The sequence below is a fragment of the Sander lucioperca genome, chromosome 3 (genome assembly GCF_008315115.2).
Source record: "Sander lucioperca isolate FBNREF2018 chromosome 3, SLUC_FBN_1.2, whole genome shotgun sequence".
Classification (NCBI taxonomy): Eukaryota; Metazoa; Chordata; class Actinopteri; order Perciformes; family Percidae; genus Sander; species Sander lucioperca.
The window spans coordinates 24358676-24372078 of record NC_050175.1 but is presented as its reverse complement, the minus strand read 5'-3'; the positions used below and the strand labels follow the sequence as shown (position 1 = coordinate 24372078).

Genomic DNA, 13403 nt, shown 5'->3' with positions numbered 1-13403 from the left:
ACGTAATATCTGTCAGTTGTACAGTAAATAATCTTATATAAAGGCACAGCCTTGTATTTGTACAGTGTTTCTTGGGTGAAATAAAAAAAAAAGTGTGGTTTAGTAAAACCTGCCCCCCAGCTCTCACACTTCTCTCTCCCCCACCCACTTTCCCTCCTATCTCCATCCTCCTGCCATCTCTCTCTGTCAACAGTGATTTTGCCTCTTGCCACTGATCAAACGCACCTGCCAAGCCCTGCTAACATTCCCGAGCATGTTCGCTAATTACCCACAAAGCCTTGCAGATTTATACTCCTAATAGGGAATTTGCCTCAAATCGGGGGCAGGGTTGTACTGCTTTACAATGGTATTTATTTACTCATTTGGGAAAGAATCTCCTGGGATAATGTGCATTTTAAATGTTTTAAGGCAAATAAACTTCAATTTTTTTACATGACTATGGCACTATTCTAAATAAGTGTATCCCTGTTGTATTACCATAAACAAGGGTAGTAAACAGGGTTAGAGACATTGACATAATCATCTCTTGATTTGCATCTAAGTTAAGCACTCACATCATACAAAGCCGTGGCATTACTATCAGGGTTATCAACAACAAAGCTTAGCACTGATTATAATCCTCTTGTTTCAGTGTACATGTAATTAGACAAAAGAGCCTTTTAACTGTGCATTTAATAGGGGAAATAATAGATTAGTTGCTTTACTTAACAAATTGCCAATTACCTTTTTATGTTTAAAAACACTACATTTGAAATCATGTTAGATTAAATGTCCTACAGTTTCAAAGTTCTTTTAGCATGGAGACTAATTTTCTTCGAGTAGCTAAAGTGCAAACTCAACCATTCGTAAGTTGCATACTTATGATAAAAACAAGTGTCCTGCTTCCCTAAACATCCTGAAAGAAATAGCCATCCTGTGAACCCTTTCTAAAAGTGGCAGTCACATATAGGAAGTTATAGGATGAGGCCAAAAAAATGATACTGTTTTGCGATAGTGTCTGCACATACAATTTCAAATTAGCTAAATCAAATAGGTCATTGCATATGAAAGGCTTCTTTCAATTAGTTTTGAAAGGGTTGAGGGCAGTCAAACTGTTATTTTCTATGTAACAAATGTCTGCACATTTATTTATCTTTGCCAAAAGAACAAACTCAACTCTGTATATGGCAGAGACCCAGCCATTAAGGGCTTCATCTGAGCCTAGCCAGTTGATATAAGCATCAAATATCTTTTTTGTCAGGAGGAAGCAATCACTAGGGAGAGCGTTTACTGCCTATCCATTTAAAAGAGAAACAAGTTTTCCTTAAGCCTGCTGCTTTCTGCATGGTTAGTTCCCCAATGCTGCTCTAATGGAAGGCAACCCACTCTGCCAGTTCTCAGCAACAGTAACAGCAGCATGGTGTGGGGAGAGGAAGAATATGTTGTAGAAGAAGTGCTTGAATGCTCCTCAAAACAAACAAGCCTGACTGTCAGCTGATCAAATACTTGGTCACCATACCATCATTATGGAGGGACAAGGGGGTAGGAAGGCTATGCGATGAACCCACTTTTAAGCCAGCGTCTTTTCTCACGCTTTGTCAGACAAGCCTAATGCACAGATCCCCGCGCAGTCCAACTCTATTCACTGTACTCAAATGACTACAGGATATTGTAACACACTTTACACTGAAATCAAAATCAGAGTAACACTATTTGGTGACTATTTTAAGCAACAGGTACTAGGTGCAATAGTTAGGTAAATCCTAAAAAGAATTCTCTTTTCATACAAAGCAGGGTGAAAAATGTAATTGAGTACTTAACAGGTGGCCACATGTGAAATATAAATCCAAACATTAAATGAATTGTATAAATGTGATTTTCAAGTAAAATTTAGCAAATTTCAATGGCTCATTTACAGAGAATAATACTTAAATACGAAAACAGGTAAAATCAAAAGGTTGGTTTGATGACTGAGTTGTTAGCGCTGTCTCCTCACAGCAAGATCACAGGTTCAAATTCTGGATAAAATGGAAAATGGATTGATGTCTTTAAATAGTGTGTTGGCCTGCAACAGATAAACAGTTACAGCGTTGATTAATAAAATTGACTCTACAGGAGCCAGTTTTATAAATAAAAATACATAGACGTCTACCTGTAAATCACACACACACACACACACACACACACACACACACACACACACACACACACACACACACACACGCACATACACACAAAGCCATGAATTCTTTTTCAAAGGATGTCAGTAGGAGAATAAGCAATGGAGACACCCATGTTTGTAACCTGCCAGGACCGATCCCCCCAGCCTGCCTTCAAAAGCAAATGAAGAGTCTTAATAAAGCCTGCCATAACATGAGATCTTTTTAAGTGAGACACCCTCCTTCCTTTACCAGTCTACCCCCTGTGGAGCAAAAAACCTCTCTCACCAATCTCATTTCCACCGATCAATAAACTTAGTCTTCTGAAGACAACCATGCAAAGCCACAGCTCTACTCCTTTTCTTCTCCTCATTGCAAATTAGAAACAAACATCACTCTCTTATTTATGCCAGACTCATTAGATGCGGGTCTAAACAATATTCTAGAATAATTCCTGATTTGGCTTCAAAGTTGCATTTAGCAATTAACACTTTCATGGCATTTTCTTCAATAGTCATTCAGGTTATTACATCTAAGATCTCAAAAGAAGGACCATTTTTTTTGGTGTCACAAGGCCAGATTTGAGCCATTTAACAGGTATTAATCATTCAAATGAAAGCCAAATTGAGTTTACTATTTATTTTCTGTAATCTAGGACAAAAGTCTAAAGTGTAGAATTGTATATTCAGAATGTCATTTGCTTGAGTTGTGTGTAATGTACAAGCTGTTTTTATGACTAGTACAAGTGTTGCACTGAGACTGTCAGTGAAGACCAGATGGTGGAGCCAAAAACTCAGAAGAGAATAAGTCTGATTTCTAATTTGTTCCAAGTTTCTCGGAAGGCTCTGTAGTGTGTAGTCTATATTTGTGTGTGTTGGTATGTGTGAGTGTGTGTAGGTTTGTGTGAGTGCATGTGTGTATAAAAACGTGTGCATGTGTGCATGTGTGTTTAGCCTAGACTAAAAACACTCACTTGAGAAACAGAGAACAGGGCTCATTTTCTAACCACCCCCATCGGCTGGTTCTGGGCTATGGATGAATAATGGCTGAATTCAACTGTGCTGAAACAGAAACACATTCCACACACTCTGCAAAGCTAATAGCCAGAGCAAAACAACCACATTTGAACATTTACAATTAAGAAAGCTCAGTGATTGAATATCTGGGTGACTGGTAAGTCATGCCTTGGAGTGAGATAAAACGCTGCTCCTGGATATTGCTGAATGCTTCACAAAACCCTAACTATGTTTTAGATGTGCCTCAACAACACTAGGAAATGAGTCAATTTGACAGGAAAGCAACATTTTGTTTGCGATGTGAGAGCATAGGGAATATAGACATTGGCATGTCTAGCAAGAAAATGTCTATGGTTTCAAATTGAAGCCACTGTTGAAGATATGCGTTCCTGGTAGGTAACTGACTGGTGAGTACGATCTCATCCAGATCTATTTGCACCATTATATAGATCAAGCAATATATGAGGAAATGCTGTATATTCTTTAGTTTTAATGTTTTATAATATATGTTTTTATAATCATACAAAATAATTATACTTTTTTTACGTGTCAGCTTTTGGCAGCATCTGAAAAATACCAGTTATAGTACAGTATAGTACTAGTTATAGTCATATACAGCATATTTAGTCAGCACATAGTTTTTTCATCATTTTGCTGCTCATTCTCTTGCATTTCAGTAGTTTGGTCTACAAGGCAGACACAAGACATTTTAAGATATTGAGATGCTGAGGAAGAAAAACCTCTTAAAGTCACCCTGCTTCTACTGGGCATAAAATATACATATATTGTACATTTTACCACCTAAACCCTGTGTAAATCTTACCTTTAAACAAGCTTCCTCAATCATGTAATAGAATGGAAATACAGCACCATGTGCATTTTTTGTTAACATATCATTAGTTAGCTTTGTTGACAAAACTACAAATAAGCACCTAATAATAATCTCTTGGAGATGCTCAGGTTGCAATTTAAATAGCTGGACCAAGAGCCTTATCTTTGCAGGGTCCATACTCTCAATCAAAGTGTAATTTGTGTGTGGGGATTTAATGGAATTGAAGTGGAAGTTATACCACAGTAATCATTTGTATAATTAAGAATTTTAAATTACTGTTATAATTTGCAAGAAGATCTAAAACTAAAACTCAAACATGACTGGCTGTAACATTTGGCGGTCCATCACACACACACACACACACACACACACACACACACACACACATATATATATATATATATATATATATATATATATATATATATATATATATATATATATATATATATATATATATATATATATATATATATTTCCCTCCCACTACAAGGAAATCTGTCCAACTGCATTCTGTTAAATTCTTTTTAATAAAGTAATCCCGTTTTAGAGGTAAATGTGTTATCTCGTGTATCAGTGTTTTAAAAATTCCCACCGCACCAACAGGCTCAGGGATATTCAGGTCAAGCACACGGAGGATCACAAACAATCAACTTTGCGAAGAATGTTGAGGGAAACATCTGCAGATTCATTTACCCATGGCCTCTCAGATTGCTGTGGCCATCACAAGTCCTAATGGCTTTACCTGGTGGCCCTTCATTCACAGGACTGACATCTCATGTAGTTAGATTTGGCAGGTGTTCATTCCGCAGAGCATCGGTAGCATACTTCTCCATTTTATCAGACCCTGGTTAGAGAGCTGGCCAGAAAATAATTTTGGTGCAATTACCATATGTTGTGATTGTGGTTTTGGAGCAACACTACAACATCTGTGTTATACTGGCAACTGGGGCACCCTGAAAGAAACTTCCCCAGTCTACATTCCTTCCCTGCATCTACTGAACAGGTGCTCACTGCAACACTGCTCCCCTATAGAGGGGCTTTGGGCCGGCCACATGGTTCCTCCCTGTTAAAGCTTTTATATACACAGGGCATGTTTGTAAAAGAGTAATTACTGACTTGCAGAGTGTAAGAGAATGCAACAAACAGCACAGTCATCTCTTTGTGGTCTAAGGTTTTAATGAAACGATACAATAGCAACTCACACTTTTACTCTGACTGAACAAACTCTTTTCCTAAAATGTCAATCTAGAGTAGTTAATCTAGAGTATGTGATATTTGTGTACAACATAACACTTTCTTGTAATGCTTATGACAATGGATTCAGTCATTTGCATACACAATTTTGGATTAGTTGAGATAGGTAAATACGAAAATAATTCATAAGCCTTAAGGTTGAAGACACAGGCCACACTCCTTGCACAATTTTGTGAAATACACACACACACACACACACACACACCCCCACCCCAGTAGAGGCTACAATAAATGATGGCAAATTGGCAAATGAAAAACAGGCCGTTTGTAAATGAACCCACATATGGGGATTCCCTGGCCTAAAGAATCAATTATCTCTTTAAACTTGTAACATCTATCAACATTTGTCACAAAGCATACAGCAGAGCAGGTGGTAAGCTAACACACCGTCCACAGGGGTCCAGGCAGTGCAGCCAGCGGGCTCCCAGTCACGGTGGTGTGTACTTCTGTGTTAAGTGATGTCTCCCACTACAGGGCTGTGCCGGTGTGTCACACAACCACTCAGACCCTCAATGTACATGTCATTATAGTGCAGCAGAATGGCAACTGTCACAGAACCTGGCTATCTATTTCAGACTGGCTCAATGCTGTATGTGTTTAGAAAAGCACACTTTGATTTTCTCACCAAATCAAAGGCTTCTCTCTGCTGTTTTCTTCGTCCACACCCTCCCTCAACTGTAGCCAACAGTAAATAGACAGGAAGTTGTGGTGGCTGATACAGTAAATCAACAACTTTACAAGGCAGGACCTGAACATGGACCTATTTCATTTTTCAGTGTTAGTCTCTGATTTATTACATATGACATGAACACATGAGGGGACGTTTAAGTCAATCATTCCAGCAATGTCACCCCACTAATTCAGAGCTTGCACAATTAATATTTTAATCAACTGAATTCATACAACAGCCTCCATAATCCTGCATTGGCTTCCACATATGTCAATTGAGAAGCCAACTAAAATTACGATGCTCCCATTATGTAGCATTTTAATAGAAAGTAAGAAAATGTAAAATAGGCAAAGTTGTTGATTTTGATGAAGTTTATTCAGAAATATTGTGTATACTCACTGACTATCCATTTCCAGAGGTTCCTTCACATTCCCTCTTGTTTTCTAACAGTGCGGCTGGATCTTTCACTGTAGATTCTCAGACACACAAGATGCACACAAAGCAGAGACAAAGAATTCAATAAACCAGAAAGTATTAAGTGAAACACTGCCAAGATGACAATCTGTTTTCAAGAAGTGTGTAATTAGGAGACCAACACATTTTAACATCAATAGAACAGCAGAGGAAGGAAACGGAAAGAATTAAACACTTAGAGCATGACCACAGCATCGTGTTTGAATAAATGGGAAGAATAAGTCAATTAAAAAGGAGCTATTTCAGTTCATAAAAGATGGGGTAAACAGTGGGTTTGCTGCAGAAGAATAAGCAGAATCACATTTTGTACAGCTATAAATTTGTCAGGGGACTGCAGAGAAGACAAAGACCTGAACATTATCTCAAAGACTAGTTTAAGAATAATTAAACTTTCATGGTTTGAAATAATTGAATTATCCATAGAAATGCAGACTTTATAGCTGCAATTTTACCACAACGACATTCATTATAAACACATGGAGCCATATTCATTCTTTTCGAAATGTGTCTCTGCTCTCAATTCAACAAATAAAGATAAATGAAGTGCTCCTACACATTTCAGCTACTTTAACACAGCAATATCAAGAACCCCTGGCTGTTAGATCATTTTAAGCAGAGTCCTTCAAGAATGTCTACAGTATCTTATTTCCCTGATATGGAAAATTAGATTATTGTTGCTTTGTGAACCTGCCACTAATGCTTGTTGAAAAAATATTCTGAAAGCAGACTAAAAGTGTTGCAGCTGTGTGAAATAAATGCATTTATTTCAAATTGCATATGATAATTAATTATCATTTTTTGTTGTGATTTTTTTTTTTCTTCATATTGTAAGCAAACATTAGCTTTGAGCTCTTCCTCCTGGCAAGCAATACTGTCGTATGCCAAATTCCCTTCACAGTGACAAAGGAAAGTCTAAAAAGCCGCTGAGCACAGACAAGCTGGAAAATGTTCCCATTCATATTCAATATTTAAATTCCTATCCGTGTGTCTGTGTATATGCATGAGTGCTCGGTGATCGCAGCGTACCGATTGCGGCTTGAAGTACTGTAGATTGCTGGCTTTGACATTTTCCCATTGTGCATGGTGGTGCAGCAGGCAATAATTGAATATCAGGTGCATAAGCTGCTCTTTAATTTGACATGTGTGCTTGAGGCAATAAACACATGTGGTGCAGTGGGGGCTGCATAATTGCAGAGGAATAAAATATCATATCCAGAGTGAGAGGATCATTGTATTAGGTACCCAAAGACGGCTCATTTGATCATTACGCCAAGGCTAAAGAGGTTGGCTAATTAGTTGTCATTAAAACTCACCGTCTAATAAGGGCTCGCTCTTGCATAAAAAAAATGTACCTATCATATGATGAGCGAACAATGCCCTAAACCCTTTCAAGCCAATCTCAGCGCTAACAGCTTTGAGCAATGGGAATACTGAAACAGTATGGTGTTTTTGCAAAGTAAGGATACTATGAGCTTGTGTCGTATGTGATGTGGTTGCTTACCATTGCTTATAAGAGAATGCCTTGTTATAATCATACTTATATGTTTTTGCAGATCCCAAAAAATCATCAGCTCAACAGTGGCATATAGGCTGATGCACTTAGCAGAGTAGAGGACAAGATCGAGAAGAAGTAAATCAGTGACCGGAGATAAAGAAGACACAGCAACACAGATGCATTATATCAGTGTAAGTGGGAATGACTTCTTCAGACATCACCCTGGTGAGAGGACCCCTGAAGTCTCAGAAACCATGGGTGCCTCTTGCCATGACTTTCAAAGATGGCAGAAAGTGCTCCAGTGAGAGACCCATGCATTATTAGCTGACAACCCCATATAAATAATAAGGCACATAATGCCAAGTGTGAGTGCTTGTGTCTCCACAAGGACGCTCAACAGGTGCACCTCTCGTTGCTGCATTTCCATTTTGTTCAACAAAGAGCCTGCCTGTGCGAATGACTTCTGTCTGAAAGCTTTGCCTGATCATTCTTTTATGTGCCACTTCCCAGAATGCACAACATTCACAGGACCTCATGATAATAGGCTCGTCGGGACACAGAGAAAGGAGCGAGACGCTTGTCAGAGTGGATACATCCGTGCCTGACCCGAGGGAGATGGCTCAGTGCACGACACATCAGTTACAGGACACCGAGAGACCCTCTCCCCCACCTCCTCGCAGGCTAATGGTTTTCAAGTTAGTGAGGGCCTGTGCTCTTGTCTGGGCCAGGCCTGTTGTCATGTGAAATCCATTAGAGGTCGCAAGCACACAGGATGGGCGGTCGATTGATAAGGCAGCAGGAGAAGTGAGGCAGAAGCAGGGGAAGAAATGAGAAGCTTTTTATCTCCTGACTGTACTGTACTCTCCTTGAGGACTTTGTAAAGCAAACTGAAATAGAGTGGAAAATTGATGGAGATGTCTTACATTATTATTGTACTTCTGAGCAATGGCTTGTAAGATTGTATTCTGAAATGGTAAGACAATTGAAAATAGTCTCCTATGTAATCAGAAACATGTCAAAATTGAAGCTCTCTTTCTGTCAACAAAGATACAAGAAATAATGTTGTTTGAGTCTAACATAATGTCCTTAAAAATGGTCATACATTTACATATTTACATCCCAAATCCACCAATGAAAGTATTTCAACTAACGCTTACTCACGCATTGCAATGATTGCCAACGGCAACCTAAATGCTATTCTCAAACAAAGTTTTCCCTTAATTTACTGATAGTCTGTTCATCATTTAACTTGTTTACTCTTTTTCCATTCTTTTTTAATTCATAGCCTGTCTTCCAAAATGTCAAAACTTCTTCCAAATCTTATTTCTCAAGACTTGACACTGTTACAAACTGTGGAAGATGTGTTGGCTTCAGTGACAGCACACTAAGTCATACTGTGGGTTTCTTGATTACATTAATTCACAGGCAATTTAGTGGGGAGCCACCGGATAGTTGAGAACCAATCCATATGCTATTTATTTTCTGCCTATTTTTTCATTTATTATATTTTATGCACAAGGAACCCTGTGAACACCCATTTTTCTGTCGAATCAGTCAAAGCAGCAGCATCATTTTCTCTTATTTTTTTTTTTTTTTTTTTTTATACTTCTGAGCACATTAAGTAGGTTTCTTTGTTTAAAGTGTCATTAATAATCAATCCTGCATTCTATTTTTCAGGCCTGTTTTCCTTCATATATGAATGATAATTATTATCTTTCACTGTCACACAAATGCGCAAGGTGGTACAATGCCTCCATTAAAAAAAAAAAAATTACAGGTATTGAAAAAGTTTATCATTTTATTTACTCAAATAATTGAAGTGCTCTCGGCATCCTGCCTGTGAGATTTCTAAAAGAAGTATATGGATCTGTCAGTTCCTGTATTCTCTCCTTAATCAACACGTTACTACTGTACTGACTGGTTCTGTCCCTACTTATTTCAAGAATTCAATTGTTCAACCTCCTCTGAAAAATATATAATTTCGAACCAATCTCCAAACTGCCATTTTTTTTCTAAGGTTCTAGAAAAAGTTGTTACTGAACAACTGATTGCTTTTTTAAATAGAAATGGCCTCTTTGACACGTTTCAGTTTGGGTTTAGTGAAAACCACAGTACAGAGACTGCACTTCTTAAAGTGATGAATGACCTGCTGGTTGCAGCTGATGCTGGAAGATCTTCAGTTTTTTAGTTCTGTTAGATATACAGTGCTGCATTTGATACTGTTGACCATTCTATTTAATGGGTTGGCATCTCTGGTTTAGTTTTAAAGTGGTTTTATTCCTGCTTACAAGATAGATCTTTTAGTGTAGCCATTGGTAACTTGCTGTCATTCTCTGTGAAGATGACCTGCGGGGTAGCAGGGGTCTGTCTTTGGACCAGTCTTGTTCTCTCTCTATGTTACCCCTGGGGCAAGTCATCCACAGGCACAATGTGAGCTTTCATTCATATGCCGATGACACTCAATTGTACCTCTCTATTAACTACACTCAACAACTGCATCCTTGACCTCAAAAGCTGGATGGCCCAGAACTGCCTGCAGCTAAATGTTGGTAAGACTGGGGTAATTATTGGCCCCAACACAGTTAATGCCTACACTTCAAAACATCTGGGCTCTCTGTCCTAAAACATTGCCTAAAACTCTTGCCGTTATCTTTGATAATAACCTTAGCTTTAAACAAGCATGTTAACACATTTTCCCAATCTTATTTCCCACAACTCAGGAGAATCTCCACGATTAGGTACATTGTATCCAGTAGAAACCTTGAGATTGCCATACATTATTTTATTTCCTCTTATTTGGACTACTGTAACTCAATCTACATGTGTGAGTCAACAGATTTTACACAATTTACAGCTTGTCCAAAATGCAGCAGCCAGACTCCTCACCAAAACCAAAAACCCAAAAAAGAGTCAACATTACTTCTATTTGAGCTTCTCTTTTGAAAATAGACCTTTTTTTTATCTGGATTGTGCACTGACTTTGCACCCATATGACTATGCGAAGGTGCTCAGAAATCTGCTTTCTTAACAAAAATAACTTTTTTAAAGCATATTTAACATTATTATACATTAAACATACAATGTATTACATTGTCAACCAATTTTAGAAATGATCACTGAGAAAATAAAGAATAAATTAAATTAAATAAATAGCTAAGAAGAACTGTATGTTCAGTATCAGTCAATTGCTGACCATTTGAATAGTGAAAAAAAGTTTCAATAGCGATGCATATCGGACAGCATATGCTGAAACCGATAGATACCGATATGTCTGTGATCAATATCGGCCAATAAAATGGCTTTTAAACTTTGGCAGAGTGTGCTAATGTATAAGCACCTTAAGACATAGAAAATGTTTCTTTTTTCATACAATGCTCCAGTTTCATCTAATGCTACCTGCAATTAAGATTACATTTGCTCATTTGTTCAGATAACTAAAGCACTAGTCAACAAGCTACTGGATTTTTAAGCTAGTGAGAGTGTCACCAAAGGGACTTGAATCATCTTTAAATTGTTGAATTGAATTTTAAACTCAATCACTTCAAAGACCAAATTATTCAAAATTGTGCTGCTTCACTAAAAGAAAAGCAGAAAACATATTTGAAACCTAAATGTTTTGATCCATCATGACAATTCCTTTTTTATTTTTTTTTGTATCTTATACATTTGAGCTAAGTTTACATACTAATAATCTTGTAGTCTTATATATAAAAAAAAAAATCTGCATTTGTTGGTCTATTTCTGATCATACACCTCTTCATTATTGAAAATGTAGCCTAGGCCTTTTTTTAACCAATGGGTTGTTGGTAGTTTCAAATTGTTGCAAGGTGACCTTTCTGGTTACATTTGGGTGAAGGGTAGTGTGTGTGGAGATGTGTGTGTATCTGTTTGTGAGAAATGAGCTGTGCACAGTAAATGTGCATATATAATTAATGGTTTATACATGCTTTAATAAGTCATTTTGTTTGTCCATTCCATGTTTGCCTACATATGTGAGTGAAGATAGTTGTTACATAGCATTTTCTAAAATTGGAGCTTCAATTGGGTCTTTTGAAAGATGCTACTGAGCTGCCTATGATAATTAGAGAGCTATGACCTTCTCCTTAGAGCCAGGAGGCTGCTTGTTTTCTCTAGCCCTCCCTTTTACCATCACGCCGGCCTGCCACAGGACAATCACTATATCAAAGCAAAAAATATTTAGCCAAAATTACAAAAACACACAGCACAACCTTTGAATTACGGACCATAATATATGCAGAGTCAAATAAATCGTCGTGCTTGACCCCCGTAAAACCCTTCCCATCCTGCTTGCTTGTAGTTTAAATTTTTCATTACAAGTTTCCAGGGCTTCAAAGTAGCATCTCAGAGCTAATCTGTTTCTTCTCCTCTGACAAAGACCTGTTTCAAATTATCCTGTTGTTTGGACCTGCTTTGCTCCCTGTCTTTTACATCTAAATGTCAAAAATTGGATTAAATACTGTGGCACTCATCTGGCGTTGCCGGCAGGAGAGAATAAGAGGGGAGAGTATGGCAGAGGGTGTTTAAAAGCCCTTTAATTAATCTTCCCCATGGATTTTGTTTTATGTCTGATCTACTGTATGAGTCATTAGCATCTTGATGTCCTCCAAGAAAACATTTAACACTTAAAACTTCTGTCTGTGTGTGAGTGTGTGTGTGTTTGTTGGACAAACAGTGTGGTAAACAATGCAAACATTTTAACGTGTTGTCTGCTTCATGTGTGGTCTCAGTAGGAAGAGAAGAGCTGAGTTGTGAGTAGACTGACGAGGGGTATCCTTATGGAAGGACCCGTGCATTAGCCACACGTCTTGATACATGTGAGGTTATTTAATGTTTCTTAATGACTTCTGTAATTTAATTCTGTCTAGATCCACTGTGTCACTGAGGACCTTTCTGTTTCATGTTTCGCAGACATGTTGGATCAAGCTGAGAGATTTGAAAAGCAGAAACCATATATATCTTAATGCAATAGACAGTCCTACTGTCGGGTGTACTTCAGTATCCTTATTAACACATACCAATAACAAACCAGCAGTGGGAGAGTTTATAGCATTAATTGGGTTATTTCTTCACCTTGTTCTGAAGTCATTAATACTGATAGTAACAGTGTCTACATTGTGTTAATAATTAGAAAGCTCTGTAAATGTGTAGTTATATTTTTGTAAATATTGTCTATTTTTTTTTTTACTGTACAATGGACCTTTCATTGTGTCCTGAATAAAGTCATTGTTATTGTAACATGAAAAAAAGCTAAATACATCCTTTTTATTGTGGATACATATGTTGATTGGAAATGACACTAGGGTTAAAATCACTTTTCTCGAATCTTATCAGGGCATAACTGATTGCCATTATGGAAAAGAGGAGATTTTTGTAAGTTGTTTTGGACACTGTTAGTTGATGGGTATGAGCGTGTAATCTTCATCCTTAGGTCCTACGAAGCAGCGGTACTGTGACAGGCACATGCCAGAGCTGACACACAACATACTGTATGAGAGCGAGG

General features: G+C 37.7%; 1 long non-coding RNA gene across 1 annotated transcript in view; it reads left to right on the top strand.

Moving 5' to 3' along the window:
• Positions 1 to 9636, top strand: part of LOC116067708 — a 29001-nt gene extending 19365 nt beyond the window's left edge. The window contains exons 2-3 of the long non-coding RNA XR_004109295.2: positions 7941 to 8073; positions 8393 to 9636. This is a non-coding gene — a long non-coding RNA (uncharacterized LOC116067708). The remainder of the gene's footprint in view (positions 1 to 7940; positions 8074 to 8392) is intronic.
• Positions 9637 to 13403: the final 3767 nt, after the last annotated feature.